The 21,270-nt window shown below is 39.1% G+C and overlaps 1 pseudogene; it reads left to right on the top strand.

The window, feature by feature from the left end:
- Positions 1 to 269: 269 nt before the first annotated feature.
- LOC147606640 (uncharacterized) lies at positions 270 to 1,063 on the top strand (annotated as a pseudogene).
- Positions 1,064 to 21,270: the final 20,207 nt, after the last annotated feature.

Genomic DNA, 21,270 nt, shown 5'->3' with positions numbered 1-21,270 from the left:
TTTTCATCACCTCAAGGTTTCACTTATCAATTAGTGTCCAAGGAAGTTTTTTCAGTTTGAGGAGAGAGAACTTGTGCTGGTGTGTGTTGATGGTTATTTAGTGTGATTTCACTTAAGATTTATGTCGTAACGTGGCCAACTATAGAGGCATTCTGGTTTAAAGGTCAAGTCTCACATGTTTTGGTGTCCCCACCACTGAGGAAAAAGAAGCTTTATGCTAGATCTTTGATCAGCTAATTGGAACCCACTTACAAGTCAACTCAAGACCTATGGCTGGTTCAGGGTATGAGTTGTTCAAAGGAGAGAAAGGGGAGAATGTGGATAGATTTCTAAGAAGGAGAGAGTTAGCAACTCTTAGGCAACAATAGGGATGATGATGCCTACAAGTTAAGAATGGTAGGGTTACTCTTGTAAGGAGAAGCTAGGGAGTGGTATGAGGATGTGTTAGCAGAAGAGGACAAGGGTAATTGGGAGCCATTGAGAAATGCTTTGAGAAGGAAATATGGGAAGGCTAATAATCTAGAAGACCTTTGGAGGGATCTTAGTAGGTTGTATCAATGGGAAGAGGAAGAGATTTTAGCCTTTGTAAGTAGATTTGAAGGGGCATAGAGAAGAATTTTGAGGGGGTTTTGGGAGAAAATCAAGTACCACCAGACTTCTTGAAAAAGACACATTTGTAGGACTGCTACATGGTGTTATTAAGGAAAAGGTGGAGCTTAAGGATCCTGAAACTTATGCAGAAGCAGTCAGGTTGGCCACAGAACAATGGAGGAAAAAGGTGAGAAAACAAGAGCTAGCTTGAAAGGAAAGAGAAACAAGAATGCAAGTTAAATACGATCATGGAACATGTGGGCATGTGGTAGAAACTTTGCCTATGGACATGCATGTAGAAAGGGAGCATCGTGTGGAGTCTCCAAGGATTGTAGAGCCAAATAGAGGACAAGATTGTCTGCATCAAGAAATTCAAAGATTAATTGAGCAAATTGGAAATCTTAATCTTGCTATGCAGGTTATTCGAAACCAAGTGAGGAGACCACAGGGAGAGAGGCCACATAGGAATTGAATGGAGCACTTCTAATGTTACAATTGTGGAGAGAGGAGCCATATAGCTCCTCAATGTCCTCAACCAAGAAGAGAGCGAGGAGGTGTGTATCCTATTATCAAAGGCTTGAAGCTAATAGAGGTGTTGGCAATAGAGATATAGGTAATGGGAGCCATGTACCAATGCAAGGAAAAGCACAACCTCAAGGTTATTTGGGTAATGGCATGTACTCGAAACCATTGAGGAAGAAGAGGACATGGCTGATATGTTAGCCAATAAGAGAACAAGAGTGCAGAAGTCCGAATATGAAGATGCAAGTAGTAAAGAAGAAAGAGCCAAGAAAAAGAGAGAGAAGGGAAAGGCAACCATGGAGCAACCAGAATCTAGCAAAGGCTAGAGCTAGAAGAAGAAAAATTGGCATGGATGATTTTTAGTTGGGTGAGGGATAGTCCCTTTATAGTCTCTTGACAAATGTGAAGCACATAAAGGCTGATATCACATATGGTCAGAATCTAGCAAAACAACAAGCAGGGAAAGGCTAGAGCTAGAAGAAGAAAAATTGGCAAGGATGATTTTTAGTTGGGTGAGGAGGAGTCCTCTTATAGTCTCTTGACATATGTGAAGCACAAAAAGGATGATATCACCCATGGGCATATTTTACAATTGAACTCCAGTATAAGAAGACAATGGCACAAACTTGCAAGTGTTAGACGAGTTAAGTTTAAAATGCCTGAGGCTAATGTGGTCGAGTTAAGTAGGGTTTCTGACATTTTGCCTATCGTTGATGTTTGGATTCATGGCAGGAAAGTGAGTAAAGTTTATGTAGATGGTGGAGCTCAGGTATGTGTCATGATTGAAGAAGCTGTACATGGTCTTGGGTTCAAAGTAACAGGCAAGTCTATCTTCAGTGTAAAGATGGCTAACAGTTCAAACGTGAAATGTCTTGGTGTGATTGAAGGCATGGAGTTAAATGTTCTTGGACAAAAAGTGGTCATTGATATGTATATCATGCTAGTAGGGGTTGGGGCATACCCCATCATTTTGGGAAGGCCCTGGCTAATTGCTATGAAATCTAGGCAGGATTGGTATAGAGGCTACATTGTTTTTTTTGTTGACAAGCCTAAAGAAAAGAGGATACGATATGATTTGAAGACTAGCAAGATTCTAGAAGTTGGAGATAAGCTGGAGTCAGAAATGGAAGCTGATTCAACCTCTTTTGATAGTTATCATGCTCATTCTATAGGATCCTCAGATGGAATTGATGAAGATTCACGAATGAATCAGAGTCTTTTGGAACTTGAAGCAGATATATGTGGAAAGCAAATGGCTAGTCACACAACTGGACAAGCCATTGCTCAAGGTGAGAAGCCCAACATTCAAAAGCTGAACTAATGGAGATGCTTGTTAGTGATCTATCTAGTGAGGAAAGAGAGCAATATGGAGTGTTGCTTGACAGCTACCTAAACGTTTACCTAAACGTTTTTCCAAAGATTACATTCAGATGAGAGGTACTTCTAGTATGGTTCATGAGATTAAATTGAAGGAGGGAGCAAAGCTAGTAGCCCAGAAATTGAGAACTATTCAAAAACAAGTCTTAGAGACAGAAGTCACTAATTTGTTATTGCAGGTTGGTTTCATATACCTTGTCGTTCCTTTTCAAGATGAAATATTGGACCAGGTGGCAAGGCATGAGAGATAATCTGTGATGTGTTTAATGGCTATTTTCAAATTAGAATAGCCCCAGAAGATCAAAAAAGACCAATTTTATCACTGCATGGGGAGTATTTTGTTATAGAATTATGCCTTTTGGGCTTCTCAATGCATATGCCAGTTTTCAAAGCTGGGTAGACAAAATCCTTGCTCCTTACCTTGAATCCTTTGTTAGAACTTTTATGGATGACTTTTGTGTTTACAGTGATGACAGGTGGATACATGTGGAGAGGCTTGACTCAATGTTTAAATGCTTTAATGAAGATGGAGCCTAGCTCAATCCAGCTAAATGTAAGATAGAAAGAGCTCGAGTAGTACTCTTGGGTCATGAAGTAAGTGAAAATAGCATAGCCCTAGATCCTCCAAAAGTGGAAAGCTTACTACAAATGGAGAGCCCAAGATCAATCAAGGAGCTTATGAGTTTTGTTCAAAAGCTTAGGTATTTGTGTAGGTATTTTTGCATGCTTGCAGAACGTATTTATCCTTTGCAAAAGGCTAGTCAATGAGATCCATTTATGTGGAGTCAAATGGACGAGAATGCCTTTGAATATCTCAAAGATATGCTTTCTACTCTTCCAATTATGATGCTCCCAGATTGGATCCAGCCATTCTATTTGAGCCTTAGCATTGGAAAGCATGCAGTAGGAGCAATACTTATGCAAAAAGGTACAAAATAATTATACATGAGGCCTGTCTCTGATATTAGTGCAAGACAATGGGTGAGATGAAGGATTTGGATGAGCTATGGTATTTCTTGGGTATTGAGGTTGTGAGATCACCTCATGGCATTTTGTTTTTAGAGGTAGTATGGCTTGGCCATGTTGTCCAAGAATAGTATGACATGTTGTAATCCTATTTTAGTGCCATTGGAGAGGTTGAGTTACTAGTATGGACACTTGTGTATGCCACTAAGAGATTAAAATTTTATTTGATTTATAAATCTTTTGTGGTACTTACCTCTTGTAATGTGTTAGCTCATATAATGAGATATCCAAGAGATAACCCAAAGGTGCGGAAGTGGATTATGAATTTGCAAGAATTTGATATGAGTTTCATCAGAGGATATTGTGAGAGCTCACATGGCAGATATGCTCCAGATATGCTCACCTATAAGGAGGTCAAAGTTAAACCCAAACTCATTAAAGGCATTGAAAAGCAAATTGTTCCTAATCCTAGCATGCATGAGGAGTTGCAAGATATAGATGGAACTTTGTTTTTTGATGGAGCTTTTAAAAGAAGTGTTGGCAAAGGAGGTGCTGGGTTTGTTTTTATTAACAAATAGGGACAAGAATTGTGGTTTGGTAGTCAAGAGATATAGGTTAAAAGCAATAATGAGGATGAGTATTTTAGCCTATGTTTGGGTCTTGAAGAGGGCAAACAAAGAAAAGTTAAGACATTGATTATAAAAGGTGATTGTATGCTTATCATAAGACAGGTACAAGGAACTTGGAAGGTCAATAAGGATGAAATGAAAGGCTAGTTTTTTAAGGTAAGAAAACTTCTCAAGTATTTTCAAGCTTTTCAGGGATGACAACAAAAGGGCACATGAATTGGCAAAAGAAGTTTTTACCAAAGATGTGCATGCTATGGTAGTTTAGAAACCTTTGTATCAAGGTAGAGAGTCTCTTTATGATGAGGGGGAGCATGTTTTTCTTACATGTTTCACAAGAAAAGATTTGGATTTCTCAAAGAGGAAAGAAATTGTCAGGAAAGCCATGAGGTACATGTTAATTGGCAATCTCCTTTATCACAAAGGGACTAATGGTGTTATGAGGAATGTTTTGTGTCAAGATGAGATCCAAGATTTCTTGAGAACTTGCCATTAAGAAGGATGTGGAGGTCACTATGGAACTGACATCACAAAAAGGAAAATCTTAACATCAAAGCTTATGTGGCCAAGCATGAACAGGGATATCAATCATCACTGGTGCAAGAGTTGTCACATGAGTGCCAAGCCCTTCAAAAAAGAATACTAGTTCCAGAGCCTATGCATCATATTTTGAGCTACGGAGCCTTTGATAAATGGGGAATAGATGTTATTGTGCCTCTTCCAGGAACTCAAAGCAAGAAACATTATATTATCAGTGCAATAGACTACCTAACTAGGTGGCCATAAGCTAGAGCAACAAGCAATGCCACAACACAACAGGTTTGTAAGTTCATTTCTGAAATGATTTGTTGTCGTTTTAGTGTTACTTTGGAGCTTATTAGTGAGACCAAGGAAGAGAACTTAGATCTAATGTGGGAAAATATCTTTCCAAAAGGTTGGATATAAATCATAGGTTTTCTACTGCAATGGGCTTGTGGAAAGTTTTAATGGCGTCCTAAAAAAATTGTTGTTCAAATTGGTGGAGGACCACCTGAATGATTGGGACTTATATTTGGATAGGGCTTTATGGGCATACAGAGTGTCTGAGAAGAATGCCACAATATTTACTCCTTATCACTTGGTTTATGGGTGAAGAGTGTGTATTTCCAGTAAACATTATGCTTCCTTCACTTGAATTTCTTTTGCAGCATAATGTGACATAGGAAGAATAAGAAAAAAGGAGATGGTCTAATCTACACTCTCTTCTTTTGGTTTGAGAAGAAGCCATAAAATGGTATGAAGAGACTAGTAAAAAAGAATCAAGGCATTCAATGAGAAGCTAGGTAATAAAGGCATAAAGAAGGGTATGCTTGTTTTAAGATATAATAATTCTCTTGACACCACATTTTAGACCAAGTTTAGGGTACGGTGGAAGGCCCTTTCATTGTGCATGAAACCTTTTCTAATGGAACATATCAATTGTAGGATCTTGAGGGTTAGTTACATTTAAGCAGAGTCAACATTGAAGCCATACCACATGAGGATTATGTAGGGTAGACAACACAAGATGAAACATTTAAAAGTGTTTCACAACGGGGTTGCGGTAATATGTGACAGATTTTTTTGTGCTCCATACAAATGATCTCTCCATAACACCAAAAATATAGGAATGCATGTGTGAAAGTCTAGAGGTGATCTAATCTAGTTTGAATTGTGCTTGCATATTGTGTTGTGTGGTGTAGCTTTGTTGGCTTGAGATAGGGATTTGCATTTGTTATTGTTGCATATCATTGTACAAATATAGAATAATTGCCAGTATGCTAGTCATGGTTTAAGTATGTTGATGTGAGCTTGGGGAACGACGACACAAGGTTCATCTCTTTTCTCTTGCTTGGGTTTGGCTATTTGGAAGCAACAACAGTCAGAGTTAAGGAGGTACAACCCCACAAAGAATGCAATATGAAAGTAGATGCACTTGCTGTGCTGTCAATGGGCACTTGTGATAGGTTCATAACATCTTGATAATGTGTTGTGGGAGATCTCCTACTGGGCAAATACTGGGCGTATGTATGTCTTTCGATGCACAAAAACTAGGCTGCCTTGGAGATAAATATAGGAAGTCGATCGATTATGAAATGGGTCTTGTACAATGTGTTTAAGAAATGATGGATGTGGGAAAAGCCCTTATGCATGTACTCTCGCTAAGTTCAAAAGATGTTGGCTTGTCTTGTGGCATGGGGCATACTTTTATGGTGGCCAAAACCCCAAGCGTGGGAACACCACCTTAAGTTCACATGTGGCTTTGATAGCGACAGTCTCTCTGCGACACGCGTCAACCACCACAAAGGACTTCGCTGGTAAGAAGGTGGCCATCGCTAGAATCATCATGAGGATGCAGAGCCAAGGAAGACAACGTCGAAGAAGACGGAATCGAGCTGTGCAGATGGCTGGACACATGGAGATTCATTATCACTGTGTCATGGAGAGGATTCATGCAGGGGAGATCTCATTATCTTGAATAATTTTCATTTTTCAGTATTATTTTTGTGAGTGATTCCAAAGTAATTGTGATCTAACATTGTGGACTATTTTTGAGTATAGATCATAAGTTCAGGACAACAAAGGTGGACATTGGAAGGAACTACCTAGCCGTGTACATATACGCAAAATAATTAATTTTGTATGGTTTGGCCCATTGTGGTTGGGCAAGGTTTATTTTTTATGAGATACTTTAAAAGCATTGGACAATGGTTTAATTTTGTAAAAGACCAATTTTGGAAAAGCTATGCTATTTATGGCTCCAAGGGCTAAAATTATGAAATATGATTTAAATAGCACGTGTGGGAGTGGAGCCACACACATCGGGGAGGGAGATTGGACCCAACACTGTGTACAAGTTGATGTCTACTCTATTTTCTTGTTTTTGTTTCAATTAATGCTCATCTTGTTAATTTAATTCCAATTCTATGGTTTAGCCTTTGTGTATTTGTGAGTTTTGTATTATTCTTCAATAAGTATTTCAAGATCCCATGTCAGTGGGTATCAAAGCTTAGGGGTACTTTGATTTGGAGAGAATAGGGAGAAGCTCACTAAAACCCAAAGGGTAGAGTAGTGAAAGAGTGAAGAACCCATGGACAAAAGCATGGGAATTTTCTGAGCGCTTGGATGGAAATTGAGATAGGGCTATGGTTGAATATCAACTTTTAATTAAAACCACCTCTATGAAACCAAAACCACTCTTCTTCTTCCCCCAAAACCACCTTCAAGAATCTTAATTCTCTCCCTGATTCCATCTGTATGGATGGAATCATCAAGTTGAGGAGATCAAAGCCCTATTTTCAGATTTGCTAAGCTCCTTATACATAATCAAAGGTGGGAAATTTGCCCATAAATCAATTGGGAGAAATCACTTTTTTTTCTCTACAAGGCCATTAATCTTTTTGATATATATATATATATATATATAAGCCTCTCGTTATCTCTCATCAAGGTGGTGGGCTTCTACAAAAAAAGTTCTATCTACCACTTCTAAAAGCCTTAATTCAAAGCTTATATTATTAAGCTTATGAAACAAACTTTTTACATCATATATATTTAAATTTTAGTTTTAAAAAGCCCAAAAGTATTATTAATAGTAAAGCTCATAGCCTTGCAATGTATAAACTCTAAAAGCTTATATTATTACAAGCTTAGCATAGCTCTTTAGCCTTTTTATATAAAAAAAAGAGACAAAAAGAAAACTTTTACCAAAGCAAAGAAAATTCGGCAATTGGGGAAGATTTTCACACTAGTGCTTCTACAAGTTTAATGTTTGACCAAGTTATTAAGTTATTTATTTATAAAAAAAAGAGATAAGAAAACCTTGACCTAGCCGCTTCCAAGTTTCATCCTTTCTTTATTTTTTTGTCCTCTTTGGGTGTTTTTCAATCGCGTTTAAGTTTGACCAAATCAAGACAAAATAGTTAAAGCTTAAAGCATAGCATAAATAAAGAGTTTAAGTTAAATTTATGTTTCTTATTTAGTCAAAGTTTCATATGCAATATTTTAAAAGGTTTGAGAATATTGCCTCAATTTTTCACAAAAACACTTTTGTTTACAAAGCTAATTTGCAAGGAGTTTAAGATGAAGATTCTATTACATTGGCTTGAATTCTATATCAACAATGGCCAACCAGTCTTCGATCCGGCCACTCCTTTTGGCTCTTAGAGACACATCCGGGCCACACATTTATCTCTTGGTGGAAAAGCTCATCGACCACAAACCTCCTCCTTGGTCTTTTCTTGATGGATGGGGACCTCTCATTTTAGGGACGCGTGGAATTGCTTGGGATTCGACAACGAAAGTGGTGGATTTTGACATCACATCCTTGACCCATAACGCTTACCCAAATGCCTTATCCAAATTATATATTTTATTCTTCTTTAATATGGTGTCGGAAATACACGTTCACATCCCTAACTTCATACCAGAATTTTCAATAACAACCATTACCCATCTTACGAATACTTTTTCCCCCGTCATCTCTTGGTGTCGGAAATACACGCTCACATCCCTAAATTCACGTTCACATCCCTAACTTCATACAAGAATTTTCAATAACAACCATTACCCATCTTATGAATACTTTTCCCCCCGTCATCTCTTGGTGTCGGAAATACACGTTCACATCCCTAACTTCATACAATAATTTTCAATAACAACCATTACCCATCTTATGAATACTTTTTCCCCCGTCATCTCTTGAGACAGTATGAACGAGGCTCTTGGCACCCTTGGCCCTAGGCAAAATTTCTTAGTAGCATTCTATTTTATCAAATCTTTACTTCGATTATTTTTGTAACCTTCTTTTGAATATTTATAGTTTAGAAAAATTTTATTTCAATCAATTCACGTTGCTTTCTCATTTTTCTCTCTAATTCCCAATGAGGTATTCTCAATATAGAACACCATTGCAATCGAATCAATGTAAGGTGCGACCTTCTTACTCTTGACTCAACCTCATGATTGCCAAGTTTCATATTTATTATTCAAGTTTATTTTAACTTCAAGTGAAAATTAATCTTTTCATCATCATCTCTTTTGACATTAAGCTAAGTACATAGATTTAGACTTGTTTGTTTAAACTGTTTCAAAACCTATTAGTCTTGTTTGAACTTAAAGTTTGTGAAGTAGCATGTTCATTTCATTTGATTATCTTTACAATAAAATTTATTTAAGACTTTTTGTAAATTTCAAGGATATTTCTTATGCATCAGAAGGAGAACTTCTTGAGCCCTTTCATCTTAAACTATACTTTATGAATTTTTCACTATGTATTAGTCTTATGGTATGGGACACAAGATTAATCCTGTGTGAAGTATTCAGATGCATACTTATCTCTAGATTTGTGTGGGATAATTTCTAGTGGTATGGGACACTAGAATTTATTACGCATAGAAGTACTTGATACAATGTCTCTTTTACATGTTTGTGTGACGAATACTTAGTGATATTTATTTGTGAGACGGATAACTTAATTAAGTTTTGAGAGGGATTATATCTATTGGACGGATATTCTATCTTGACTCTTGGCTATCTTAAGTGACCCAAGAGTGATTAAAGAATTAATTGTAAGAGTGAATCTAATTAATTCTTGAGAGGGTGACCCAAGTGTGGTATAAGAATTAAGAGCGAATTTGATTAATTCTTTAGAGGGTGACCCAAGTTGGTTGTGAGTGAATCCAACCAGTTATGCTCAAGACGTGTGGTGTGAGTTTGATCAACTATGTGAATACATGAGACGTGTATGAAGACATTGTGAGTGAATCCAATGTGGTGGGAGTTTGATTGTGAGTGAATCCACTCAACTCTAACACACGTGATGCATGTAAAGGTTGTGGGAGTTTGATTGTGATTGAATCCGATCAACTTTAAGACATGTGTGATCAACTTTAAGACATGTAAAGGTTGTGGGAGTTTGATTGTGATTGAATCCGATCAACTTTAAGACATGTGCGACACGTGTAAAGACATTGTGAGTGAATCCAATGTGGGAATGCTTAATGTGTTTAATCACTCGTGTACACTTATACTTACAAATGAGGATGGTTTTCTTCTCAACCGGGAGAGGACTATCATGGGAGTGAATCCAATTAACTATATAAAGGCATTATGAGAGAATCCAATGTGAGAGTGAATCCAATTAATTGTGTGTGATGCATGGTTTATGTGTGAAGCATGTTAGTGAATGATTTCCATTTGTTAATATTATTTTTGTGAGCGATTCCAAAGTAATTGTGATCTAACATTGTGGACTATTTTTTAATATAGATCATAAGTTTGGGACAACAAAGGTGGACATTGGACGGAATCACCTAGCCGTGCACATGTGTGCAAAATAATTAATTTTGTATGGTTTGGCCCATTATGCATATGTTGGGCAAGGCTTATTTTTTATGAGATACTTTAAAAGCATTAGACTATGGTTTGATTTTGTATGGTTTGGCCCATTATGCATATGTTGGGCAAGGCTTATTTTTTATGAGATACTTTAAAAGCATTAGACTATGGTTTGATTTTGTAAAAGCCCAATTTTGAAAAAGCTATGCTATTTATGGCTCCAAGGGCTAAATTTATGAAATATGATTTAAATACCGCGTGTGAGAGTGGAGTGTTATGGCTCACCTTAACCCCCCTTTGAAACACATCCAACAGAGATTACCTGTGAATCGCAACTGTCATGAGGATCTTTCCAATGGCTGCGCTCATAACCCTCGAGATCTCCAAGCTCTACAACTCCTTGAGAAGCAATTCCATCGTGCCTCTCTCGCCGTGAGCGTTGTCACCCCGCCGCGTTGCACTACAGGTACTCGTCCCTCCTCACATCTCACTTCACTCACACACACTCACTAGCATACATTAGGAAGAGAGATTAGCAAGAGGATTAGCAACAAGAGCAAGACTCAATTGCACAATGGGAGATTATGTTGTATTATGAGTGATATTCACTTATATACATGGCCATAAGTGTTCACACACTTAAATTATGGCCGACCAGGCACTTTAGGCTCATAAGAAGCCTAATGCTATTACAAGACTACTCTCATAATATATCCATGAAGTACATCACTTAGGACTTCCTCATCCTAGCTTGCTACCACTCGCTCTTAAAGCGGGAATCACCATAAATACTATGTCACACCATTACGGGCGCCCGTCGTCCAAGTTGTAGCTTTGGACACTATTGCTTCATATCTTTAATGTATGACCCTTAGATGTATCTATCGTGACTCCTTGATGTAAGATAATGGCGGTAGATCTTGTTAACCCTAGAATTGGGTTAACATCTCCTCCTTCCTGATGGTGATTACGTCCTCGTGATCGCGTTTGAAGACCTTTGTGTTGGGAGAATAGACAAGCTTTGTTGATGGCTTTGATGTTGAGTGACGTTCAATGGTCTTTGATCCTTTGGAAGGAATAAGAAAAGCTAGTTAGTGAATGAAGAGGTTAGTGGTTTATTGGGAATTTCTAACAGGGTGGGGGATGGGGTTTTTTACGTGAATGATTACATTGTTATATTTGTGTGAGCCTTTTTTTTTTGCTCACTTTGTTTTTGGCAATAAGCAAGGTTACATGTGATTTTTGTTAGTTGGGATACTAAGAGATGTTAATAATGGGAGAGAAGAAAGGGGAGGATCCGGAGCAACGTAGACTTAATCATTAGAACGAGATGGTGATTCTCAGCTCCTCATTTGATTCATTGAAGAGACATTCATCAATTGAAGAAATTGGCCTTCGATGATGTTCCTTTGTGTGGTAGGATTCTTGTCAACAAATTTGTTGTGTAGGACCTGTTCCTACTTTCTTCTGCCCATGTGCTTTTATGTTTTTTTATATATTTAAGTGAAGTACAAGAATTGAGTCATATAGACTCTTATTGAACTACTCTGTGTTGAAATGGCCACTTGTTGGTGAGGATTGAAAGAATTACATCAACTTGCGAGGCTAATATATATATCTTCACTAAGGAATGAAGATCATTGATTTGTGAAGATGGTTTTGTCATTTGGAGAGGTTTGGAATTTGAAGGAAAATTCTATGCGATGGGTTGTACCATTGACCAAGCTTTCGCCCACCATGGCCCCCCCATTCAGAGATATACCTGGAAGTTATCGATGGTGAGGCTTTGGTGCAAATGTTCTCCAGTGCATGAGTATGGATATGTACTCATGGAGCAGCTGCTACATTAATTTAACCAAAAGAATAGTAAGCAATAAGCTTAACAAATATATAATGGCAATTAAAGATTGTTGGGAAAGTGTTAATACGTGAGATGGCTTAATCCGTGATGTGGCTTAAATCGTGAAAGTGCAGGTTCTAAAGCCGTAAGACTGTTAATTCGTGCGAGACCTGAACTCGTGAGATCACAAGTTTTTTTGGCCATGAAGGGATATTCCGTGAAATGGCCTAATCCCTTGAGATTGCAGGTTTTTTTGGCCATGAAGGGATATTCCATGAAATGGCCTAAACCCATGAAATTTAATCCCATGAAAGTGTAGGCCATGAAATGGTAATTATGTGAAATTATAGGCCGTGAAATGGAATTATGTGAGAGGTAATTCCATGAGATGGAATTCCGTGAAGTGTAATTCCGTGAGATGGAATTCTGTGAAGGGTAATTCTGTAAGATGGAATTCCGTGAAGTGTAATTCTATGAGATGGGATTCCGTAAAATTGCAGGTTTTGACCTAGATGGTTTTTTATTTTAATTTATTTTAATTGATTTTATGGGTCACGACTTGCTTATGCACTTATTTTTCATATCCATTGGGGTTTCTGAACACACAAGCTCTTGTGTAGGTGTTGAATGCATAAGAGTTGTTGAGTGACTTTCTTGGTATTACTTGGGCCTCCACTCTTGTTGTCGAACTTTAGGGGAAGCTGTTGGGATTGAACTTGGTGGTGAGGCTTTCATCACGTTGTTTGATTTTGGCAACCATATGATGGGATTACTATCATATTATCCTTGTTGTTGAAGCACATGCATAGGCACCCATCTTTGATAAACATTATAAACTAGTGGCTGATGTGCTTGGTACTGAGGCTTCCTTCTTTGTGCAAGCTTAATGGACTTGGTGATGCACTTGGGAATCCAAGCTTTGGTATTACTTTGGTAGTCCTGTTGTGCTTGCAGTAATGTTTTTGGTACCCACACTTGTTGACTTGGTGGAGTTTTTAGAGGAAGTTGCATAGGCTTTTGTGGACGGTGTTGTGGAGCATTTGTCTTTTTCTTTGGCCTCTCAGTGTTGCGTTGGGGGGAAGAGGCTTTGACTATCGAGGCACCCGAATTTGATTGGCACCTTCATAGTAGCCTTGAGGTACAGTAGCTTCTTCTCCACCCACATCTTGATACCATTAAGATACCTTGATCTTGGTTGTCTTGGTGGAGTTTTCTTTTCGGTGGAAGTGGAAGGTTTTGGGACCTCCTTCACATTGGTTGGCACTGAGGCTATAGATTTGAGACTCATGGGTATTTTTGACAATGGAGCTATTTCGCATGAGTGCTAGGAACTAGGAATAAAACATCTTTCTCAAGCAATCAAAATAAAGAGGTGCCTTGAGCCTTGAGCCTTCACCCTTGACCCTTGACCTTGGCTGGGTTTTCATCTAAAAATTTATAGATCAATCGGTTCTAAAATTTCAACCACCGATTTACAAACTTTCAAATCCCAATTTTTAGCCTTCACATTGTGAGGAATGGGAGGAAATTGTTCAATAAAAGCTCTTGGCATCAAGCGATCCAAGTCCAAGGTTGCAACTAATATTTTGTAATTTTTATTTTAAAAATTTCTAAAATTTATTGTAGAGATGTTTTAGCATTTATTTTTTGTGTAAGTATAGTTCATAATAAAAAGTCAATCATCAAGCAATACAAGGGTGGAGGTTTGTTTTGGTATTTTTGTTGTTAAAAATTTTGGGATTTGGTGTAAATATGTTTTGATTGACATGTATTATTTGTGTAAGTGTTGTTATAATAAAAACACTACATGGCAAGACACCCTTCCGCAAAGAGGTATTTGTAACTTGTTTCAAATTGAGATGTGAAAACACACACTAAGGGCCTTTTCCTACAAGCTCAGTTAACTAGGCTTCTAAAACTTGGCCATAGAGTTTGTAATTGTGCCGATTCTGGCAAAGATACGAATTCCTCACAAAACTTGGCCAAAATGTCATGATGATGTTTGCATCATAGTGCAGGAATGTAAAACAATCTCATATCATATATGGCCAAAATCTTCATGACACAATTAATTATGCTGTGGAAAAAGGCCTTAAGGAATTGTTTCCTAGCAATGTGTAACACATTAATGGGTTGCATTGGGCTAGTCACACTAGAAGTTATAGCATTTTGAACTTTCACATTGGCCAATCTAACAACTCAGGGGGTTCACTACTAAGAAACCCTATGTACCACATGCGTTCAAGGGGTATTTAAAAACCCCTTACCTGTAATTTTTTCATGAATAAAATGATCACTTTTTCTTTATGGACTTACAAGGTTTTTCTCAAAATTGATTTAAAAAAACCCTTCTCTAAATGTATTTCTGTAAATTTACCTTAAAATATTGAATTAAAAAACCCCTACTCATGTGGTATACTTACATATTTTTAGGTGAACCCCCTGAGTCTAACAACCAAAGGCTTAGCTTCTCACTCAATTGATGAAATGTAAAGCAAGAGCATGCCCTCACACTTTCTTGTGGTTACCCATGTCAGTGGTAGATGTGGTACATAAATATAGACCGAACTTTAGTATTGCCTTGAAAAGGTGATAAAGGTGCTATTGTCACGTTAGACATTTTCAAAGATTGTAGGTGGTGGATTTGGAGTAGCCCTTTACATGGTTGTTCCAAATACCACCAAGTTGCCATTTTGGTGAGCAGTGAGCTGATGATTGATGTTGCTTGATTGCATTTAATTTGTATCATTGGCCCCCCTATTTTGAATTTTGTCTCTTGAGAATCATACAAACCATTTTTAGTTTGCAAAAGTATGGTGAACCTTACAAAAAAACCCTCCAAAATCATATGATAGAAGTCACAAAGTTGCTCACAAATTTGCAATACCTTGCTCTAATATGTAACTAGCCCCATTAGCTTCATTTCAATCATGCAAACAAATTATTAGATCAACTTCTTAGAATATGATATTTTTATCTATGTGTGGGTTTTTTTCTTAAAAAAGGGATCATGTTTTAAAATAAATGTCACTTTTTTAAAAGAGCGCAAACATGTGTGTCTTGGCCTAAAATTATTAGTATCATGTGTTGAAGAAAAAACAAACGCAAGATGATCGAGGAGATCAAGACGAAGCCAACGGATCAAACGACATCGAATTGCTCTGCGTCTCTTATTAGAGCCATGTAGTCATCTAGCGTAATGAACAATTTTCTCCCATTCCTCACAATGTCAACACTAAAAATCAGGATTTGAAAGTTTGTAAATTAGTGGTTGAAATTTTAGAACCGGTTGATCTACATATTTTTAGATGAAAACTCAACCAAGGTCAAGGGTCAAGGGTCAAGGGTCAAAGCACCTCTTTATTTTGATTGGTTGAGAAAGATGTTTTCTTCCTAGTTCCTAGCACTCATGGGCAAACAGCCCAGTGTTCACGAGAAACCGAGGTTTAGTGTGAGGTGAATGGTAAAATTTTAAAAAACAACCTTCGAAATTTAAAGCATAAGCAAATTTTAAGATATTTTAGTTATAATAATATTGCCTTAAAACCTATAAAATCTATATAATAGTAAAAAAACCTTCAAATACTTGAGCTTGAAGGTTGTTAGGAAAAATGTATTTTCGGGAAAGGCCCTTGGGTGAGAGCGAAAGCGATGGAGGGGAGCCTGGAGGGCCTTGTCAAATGGGCATTGGTCAAATGGATAAATGGATGGTCGTTGCCACGTGGCGAAACGAGGTGACAAATTTTTTATTTTTTATTTGTTTGAAAAGGCCAAATTCAATGCTACCACCAACACAAACAGTAACCGCTGCACAAATGCATTGTTGCTTTGAAAAGATGCAGCACTTGAATTCAGGCGCAGCATTAGGGCAACCCTAATGTAGGCTAAAGTTAAAACATTAAAACCAGATCGGCCGCGACAGGACCGGGCAGCCGGCTCGCCGGGTAGCAATGGTCACAGGTGGGAACAGGACTTTCTGGGGAACCGCGCAACACGACACGTGGCGGCCCTTGATTGCCTGCCGGCGCGCCTTTCGCGGCCGCCGCCTGCTACGGCGCCGTCGGCTCACAGTAATGACATGAAATCATGCGGGGCCCCACCCCATCCGCCCGCATGATGTGTGCATCGATTTTCTCCGCGGGCCCAGTACCCAGTTGTCCACCTACGTGGGGTCCACGTCAGCTTACCTGTCGCATTCAGTGATCGCCGCCCCCTTGGCGTGTTCCGCAGCTTCCGCTCCATCTGCACCGGCATTTGTGCAGAATTGGGCCCCACTACCCGGAGCTGCAGCGCCCTCTGCCTAAAGTAAGTGCAGTCTGCAACTGCTGCGAGCCGGTGAAAGAGCCAGCACGCCTGGGACGGCGGGACCGAGCTTTACCTTGATGTGTGGGTGGACCAGCTACCAAAGCATTGAATAGACCGGCAGCAGCCCGTCACACCTGACGTTAAACACCTAAAAATCGCTGTTACCGTCGTGTCGTCGAGACGCTGGAGCCGAGGAGGGTTGGGTGGGTCCAGGGTCCTCGTGTGCACTGTTGACCGGCGGGCGGCGGGAACCCGGCTGTAAGTGGGGCCCATGAGTCGTCCTTGATCAATTCATCAACCGTAAAATTCAGTTTCACTGCGTAATCACCGTCCCCAGCCCCGCCGCCGCCTCCTCAATGCCATTATGCCACCCCATGCGCAAAAGATTAAAAAATATTTGGCCGCTCGTGTAGAGTTAAGCCAACGTATATTGTGAAATAGTTCACGCCGGATCCACATCTAAGGGCCTTTTCCCACGACCCAGTTCACATATATGCATTCCCCACCGGCTATGCCTTGTTGCCTTATCATAGCTAGCCAAGTTTGAGAAGAAATTGTAACCGTGTCACTCCTGGCACACTTATCAAAAAAGAAGGCTTTTTTTGGGAAAAGATACTTTGATATTAATAATATCTAGTTACAAAAAAGATAATGTTGTCGCCTGCATTAAACAGGTAGGCTAGGTTCTCAGAAGTTACACCTTGGCACTATCTAACAACTCAGATTTAAAAGGACCAGTTAACACCTTTAGCTCTGCTATACAAAAGCTTCCACCTTCCACTCAGGATGCTGCATATGCGGGCATCGATGGAATACTAGTTGCATATAGTCGTGGATTAGATATACCGTGCTGCAACACGAAGGCCAAGTTAGAGAGAATTTAGGTGCTGCCACATTTTTCTCGGCAATTTGTGGTGGGTAAAAAGGAAGATCTCCCCCCACCCATCTCATGGACGGAGAGGAGAGTCGCTTCTCGCCTATCCCCTCACGTACCCATTTTTCTTGTTGAACGCTCGAAAAGTATGCTACATGTGCAAATGGCCTTAAGAGCGTGTTCAAGCGGGGGTCCGGAGTGCATTGCCAACTATCCATTTAAAAAGTCAAGATTTAGAAATGGTTGTGCACTCTAAGACCCCAAAAAAACAACGAGCCCAAAAACACTCGTGGCGTTCGTGCTCCATCTGGCCACACAGATGTGGCCTAGGAAATGCACTCCAAAGTGACTAGCACTATGACGGCATGCTTCATGTTCCCATTTGAAGGTGTTCTTAGGAGAGTTGGGGAAATTGAGAGTGTCCCATTTGAGAAGTCACAGCAGTGTTGCCACATTTGAGCACAACCTAGGCCATTTGGACGACTAGGCAACGTACCACCAAGAGGCCACCACGACGAGCACTACCACACCAACCCCCCCTTGGGCACTGCAACAAACCTTCCACTTGGTTCCCATCTCCTGATGTAATGCCCCCAAAATATTGGTCGTGGTGGGAAATGACTATGATAAGGTGTCACTCTAGCCTATGCATGGCTCTTGGACTTCCCATGTTTCTGCATATGGGATAATTTGGCATAACTTCCGATCATCTCACACGCAAACTAACTGCAACACCCTGCTTCATTCAAGCCACCCAAAGATAGGAGCGAGAGGGGTTTCCCATGACCACAAGTCCAAGCTTTGATACCATGTGAGAAGTCACAACAATTGTGCTACGTCGAAGCACAACTTAGGCCATTAGGATGACTAGGCAACTCACCACCAAGAGGCGACACCATGAGCTTGACCACCAACCCCACTTGGACACTACATCAAACCCTCCTCCACTGGGCTCCCATCTCCCAGTGTGTTGCCACCCAAAAATACCAGCTAGGGGCGATGACTATGATAAGGTGCCACTCTAGCCTATATATTGCTCTTGGACTTCTTGTGTTTCCACAAAATGGGATAATCCAACACACCTTCCATCCATTTCATGGTCAAATTGCCTCTAGCATTATCTGAAGACCCACATATGTTACAAGGAAGAAACTTCCAAAATTTAGCTAATAAAGCAATATATAAGATTCCATTGAATGATTGGTTACAAGGTCTTGTGGAGGAAGTTAGCACAAGAATAGGCTAAACCTTACATTTTCAAGGATGCTAAGAGAGTTTTGTGATTACAAACGATAAACAAGAAATATGGTTTTTGGTCTATTTGTTAAACCTCATAACTGATTGTGCCCCACCAAAATGAACAAGGGTGCAATAGCTCAATAAGAAACTTGTCCCACGGAAGCCACGGAAGGGTTAGTAGGGGGTACAATTCACAAAAGAGGGATAGGGCTTATTATAGGCTTTCCCCCACAAGACAAGTTGACTTAAGCCAAAACTACTTAAAGCAATTTGGCCATGAGCTTTCCAACTATGCCAAAAGGGACGCCATGAAAATTTGGCCTCAATATATAAAAAATTCTAGTTGTAATAAGAAATAATGAATGTATTGAGCTAAGTTAAATCGGCTCGTGGGAAAATAGCCTTGGTTAGCATCCATGGAAAAACATGGGTGCATAAGCACCACCAAGAAAATCAAAGAGATAAGGCCTTGGTGAGCACCCATGGAAAAACATGGGTGCTTCCCTATTTTTGCATAAGCACCACCAAGAGAATCAAAGAGATGAGGCCACATCTTCAATTAACATTAATTCCACAAGTTTTCCATTTTATTTGATTCCTATTTTTGAATACCAACATGAGACAGCATTCACTTGGGAAACTTGCAATCTTGCTCGTGTTTCCTTGCTTCCCCTACATCCCTATTGTGGGATGGAACTATAAGGACTAATACATTATACATAAACAAAGGCAGGAACAACATATTATCTTGAAAATGTATTTATGTGTCCATCCATAAACAAAGGCATGAACAACATATTATCTTGAAAATGTATTTATTGGAACTATAAGGACTAATACATTATATATAAACAAAGGCATGAACACCTTATTATCTTGAAAATGTATTTTTTTGTACATAAACAAAGGCATTATCCATAAACAAAGGCATGAACACCTTATTATCTTGAAAATGTATTTTTTTGTACATAAACAAAGGCATTATACAATATACATAAACAAAGGTATGAACAACATAGTATATTGAAAATGTATTTATTTGTCCATCCATGGGGCCGAGGGTGAACAAGTGCTCTGAACCAATGGCCATGAATTTGGTTAATTTGGTAGAGGGCACCAAGTTCCTTTTTTTGGCCGAGTTTCTTTACTACCATTAGATAAAATCAACCTTGAAACAACTACCATGTGTGTAAATAATATAATTACCATTGGTTATTTTGAAAGGCGAGCTTGTTTTGGGAGTCAGGAACCATATGTTTCCTTCCTATGTGAACTAACACGATATAGTAGCGAGAGGCATTTGGTCTGGTGACCAGGTGCAAGTGCCAAAAGTATCTAGGCATCTGGGTACATCAAGCCCCTTGGGAATTCCCCCCTTCATGACTAGCCTAGTGAGCATCAAATTAACCATATCAAGAGTTATTTTCATAATGTAAAGTAGCACCATTCTAGGTGTGAAATGTTGTTTCTACACAACCCTTTAACCAGTTGTTCAAAATACCACTATTAGTATTCTTACCTGGCATCTCCTACACAATCTATGGAGAGTTGTTGTAGCTTGTCAAAATGTTTGCTTGAGGGTGATGTAGCTACTGAGCCTATAATATGAGGTGGTGATATTGCCACATGAGACGTGAGACAAACAAGTATGATGTACAGCTTGTTGACTTGTTTGTTTGAGGGTGATGTAGAGGTGGTTTTGCTATGTGAGCCTATAATTCTAAGGTGGTGGCAATGTCACATGAGAAGAGGAGACAAACAAGTATGGTGTGTGATGTCACTTTGTAATTCTCTCTTCTCACGGAGAGTACCACATCGGCCATTTTTTATTTTCTAATATATTACTAGAAATTGTGAATGTGTCCAAGTCATGTTGAGAAATCCCAAGCTAAATCCATTGACATGAAACATGCATACCAATCAATAGCACGTACAACCATAAAGTGCACCAACTCACTCCCAAGTATGGTAACACAAGCATAGGAAAAGAGATAATTCTAGCCCAAGTAATCCAAAGAACCAAATGTGTCCCATACTATAGCTAATCCCACATAAGTGTGTTATAGATCTTCTTGCTTGTACTTTACATTCACAATAGGAATTCGCTACTCAAAAACTGCCACCACAAATAGTGCAACAATCAAACTTGTGTGCAACTACTGCCTTGATATCAATAGGCTGGCTATAAGTAGCTTTGCTCGTAGCCTTAATCCTTTCTCTATCTCTTTGACATGGTGTCAAACCTCTTTGTCTACTTCCATCCGCCAAATAGACCACAAAATGTTACACATATGCCTATTGCAAAAGCATGTGATGAGACCACCAAATTCGGCAGCCTCTAAATTGCATGCAATGTGATTCTTGCAAAAGGGTCTATGTGTGTCCATAGGACTTGGTTGCCAACACTTTCATGGGGGTGTGATTGAACAATTGAGTGGTTTGATGACTAGAAAGTCTATCCAAAATGAGTTGATATGCTTTCAATCTCTAGATGCAACAACCTGGTGTTTGTCCCATCTACTAACATCTTTTTGCACCACTAAACATCCCTATTTGTGCATTTAAACCCATAT

Source organism: Cibotium barometz, chromosome 57 (assembly GCF_041138505.1).
Source record: "Cibotium barometz isolate CiBa-2024 chromosome 57, ASM4113850v1, whole genome shotgun sequence".
NCBI lineage: Eukaryota > Viridiplantae > Streptophyta > Polypodiopsida > Cyatheales > Cibotiaceae > Cibotium > Cibotium barometz.
This window is presented reverse-complemented; position numbering and strand designations above follow the sequence as displayed.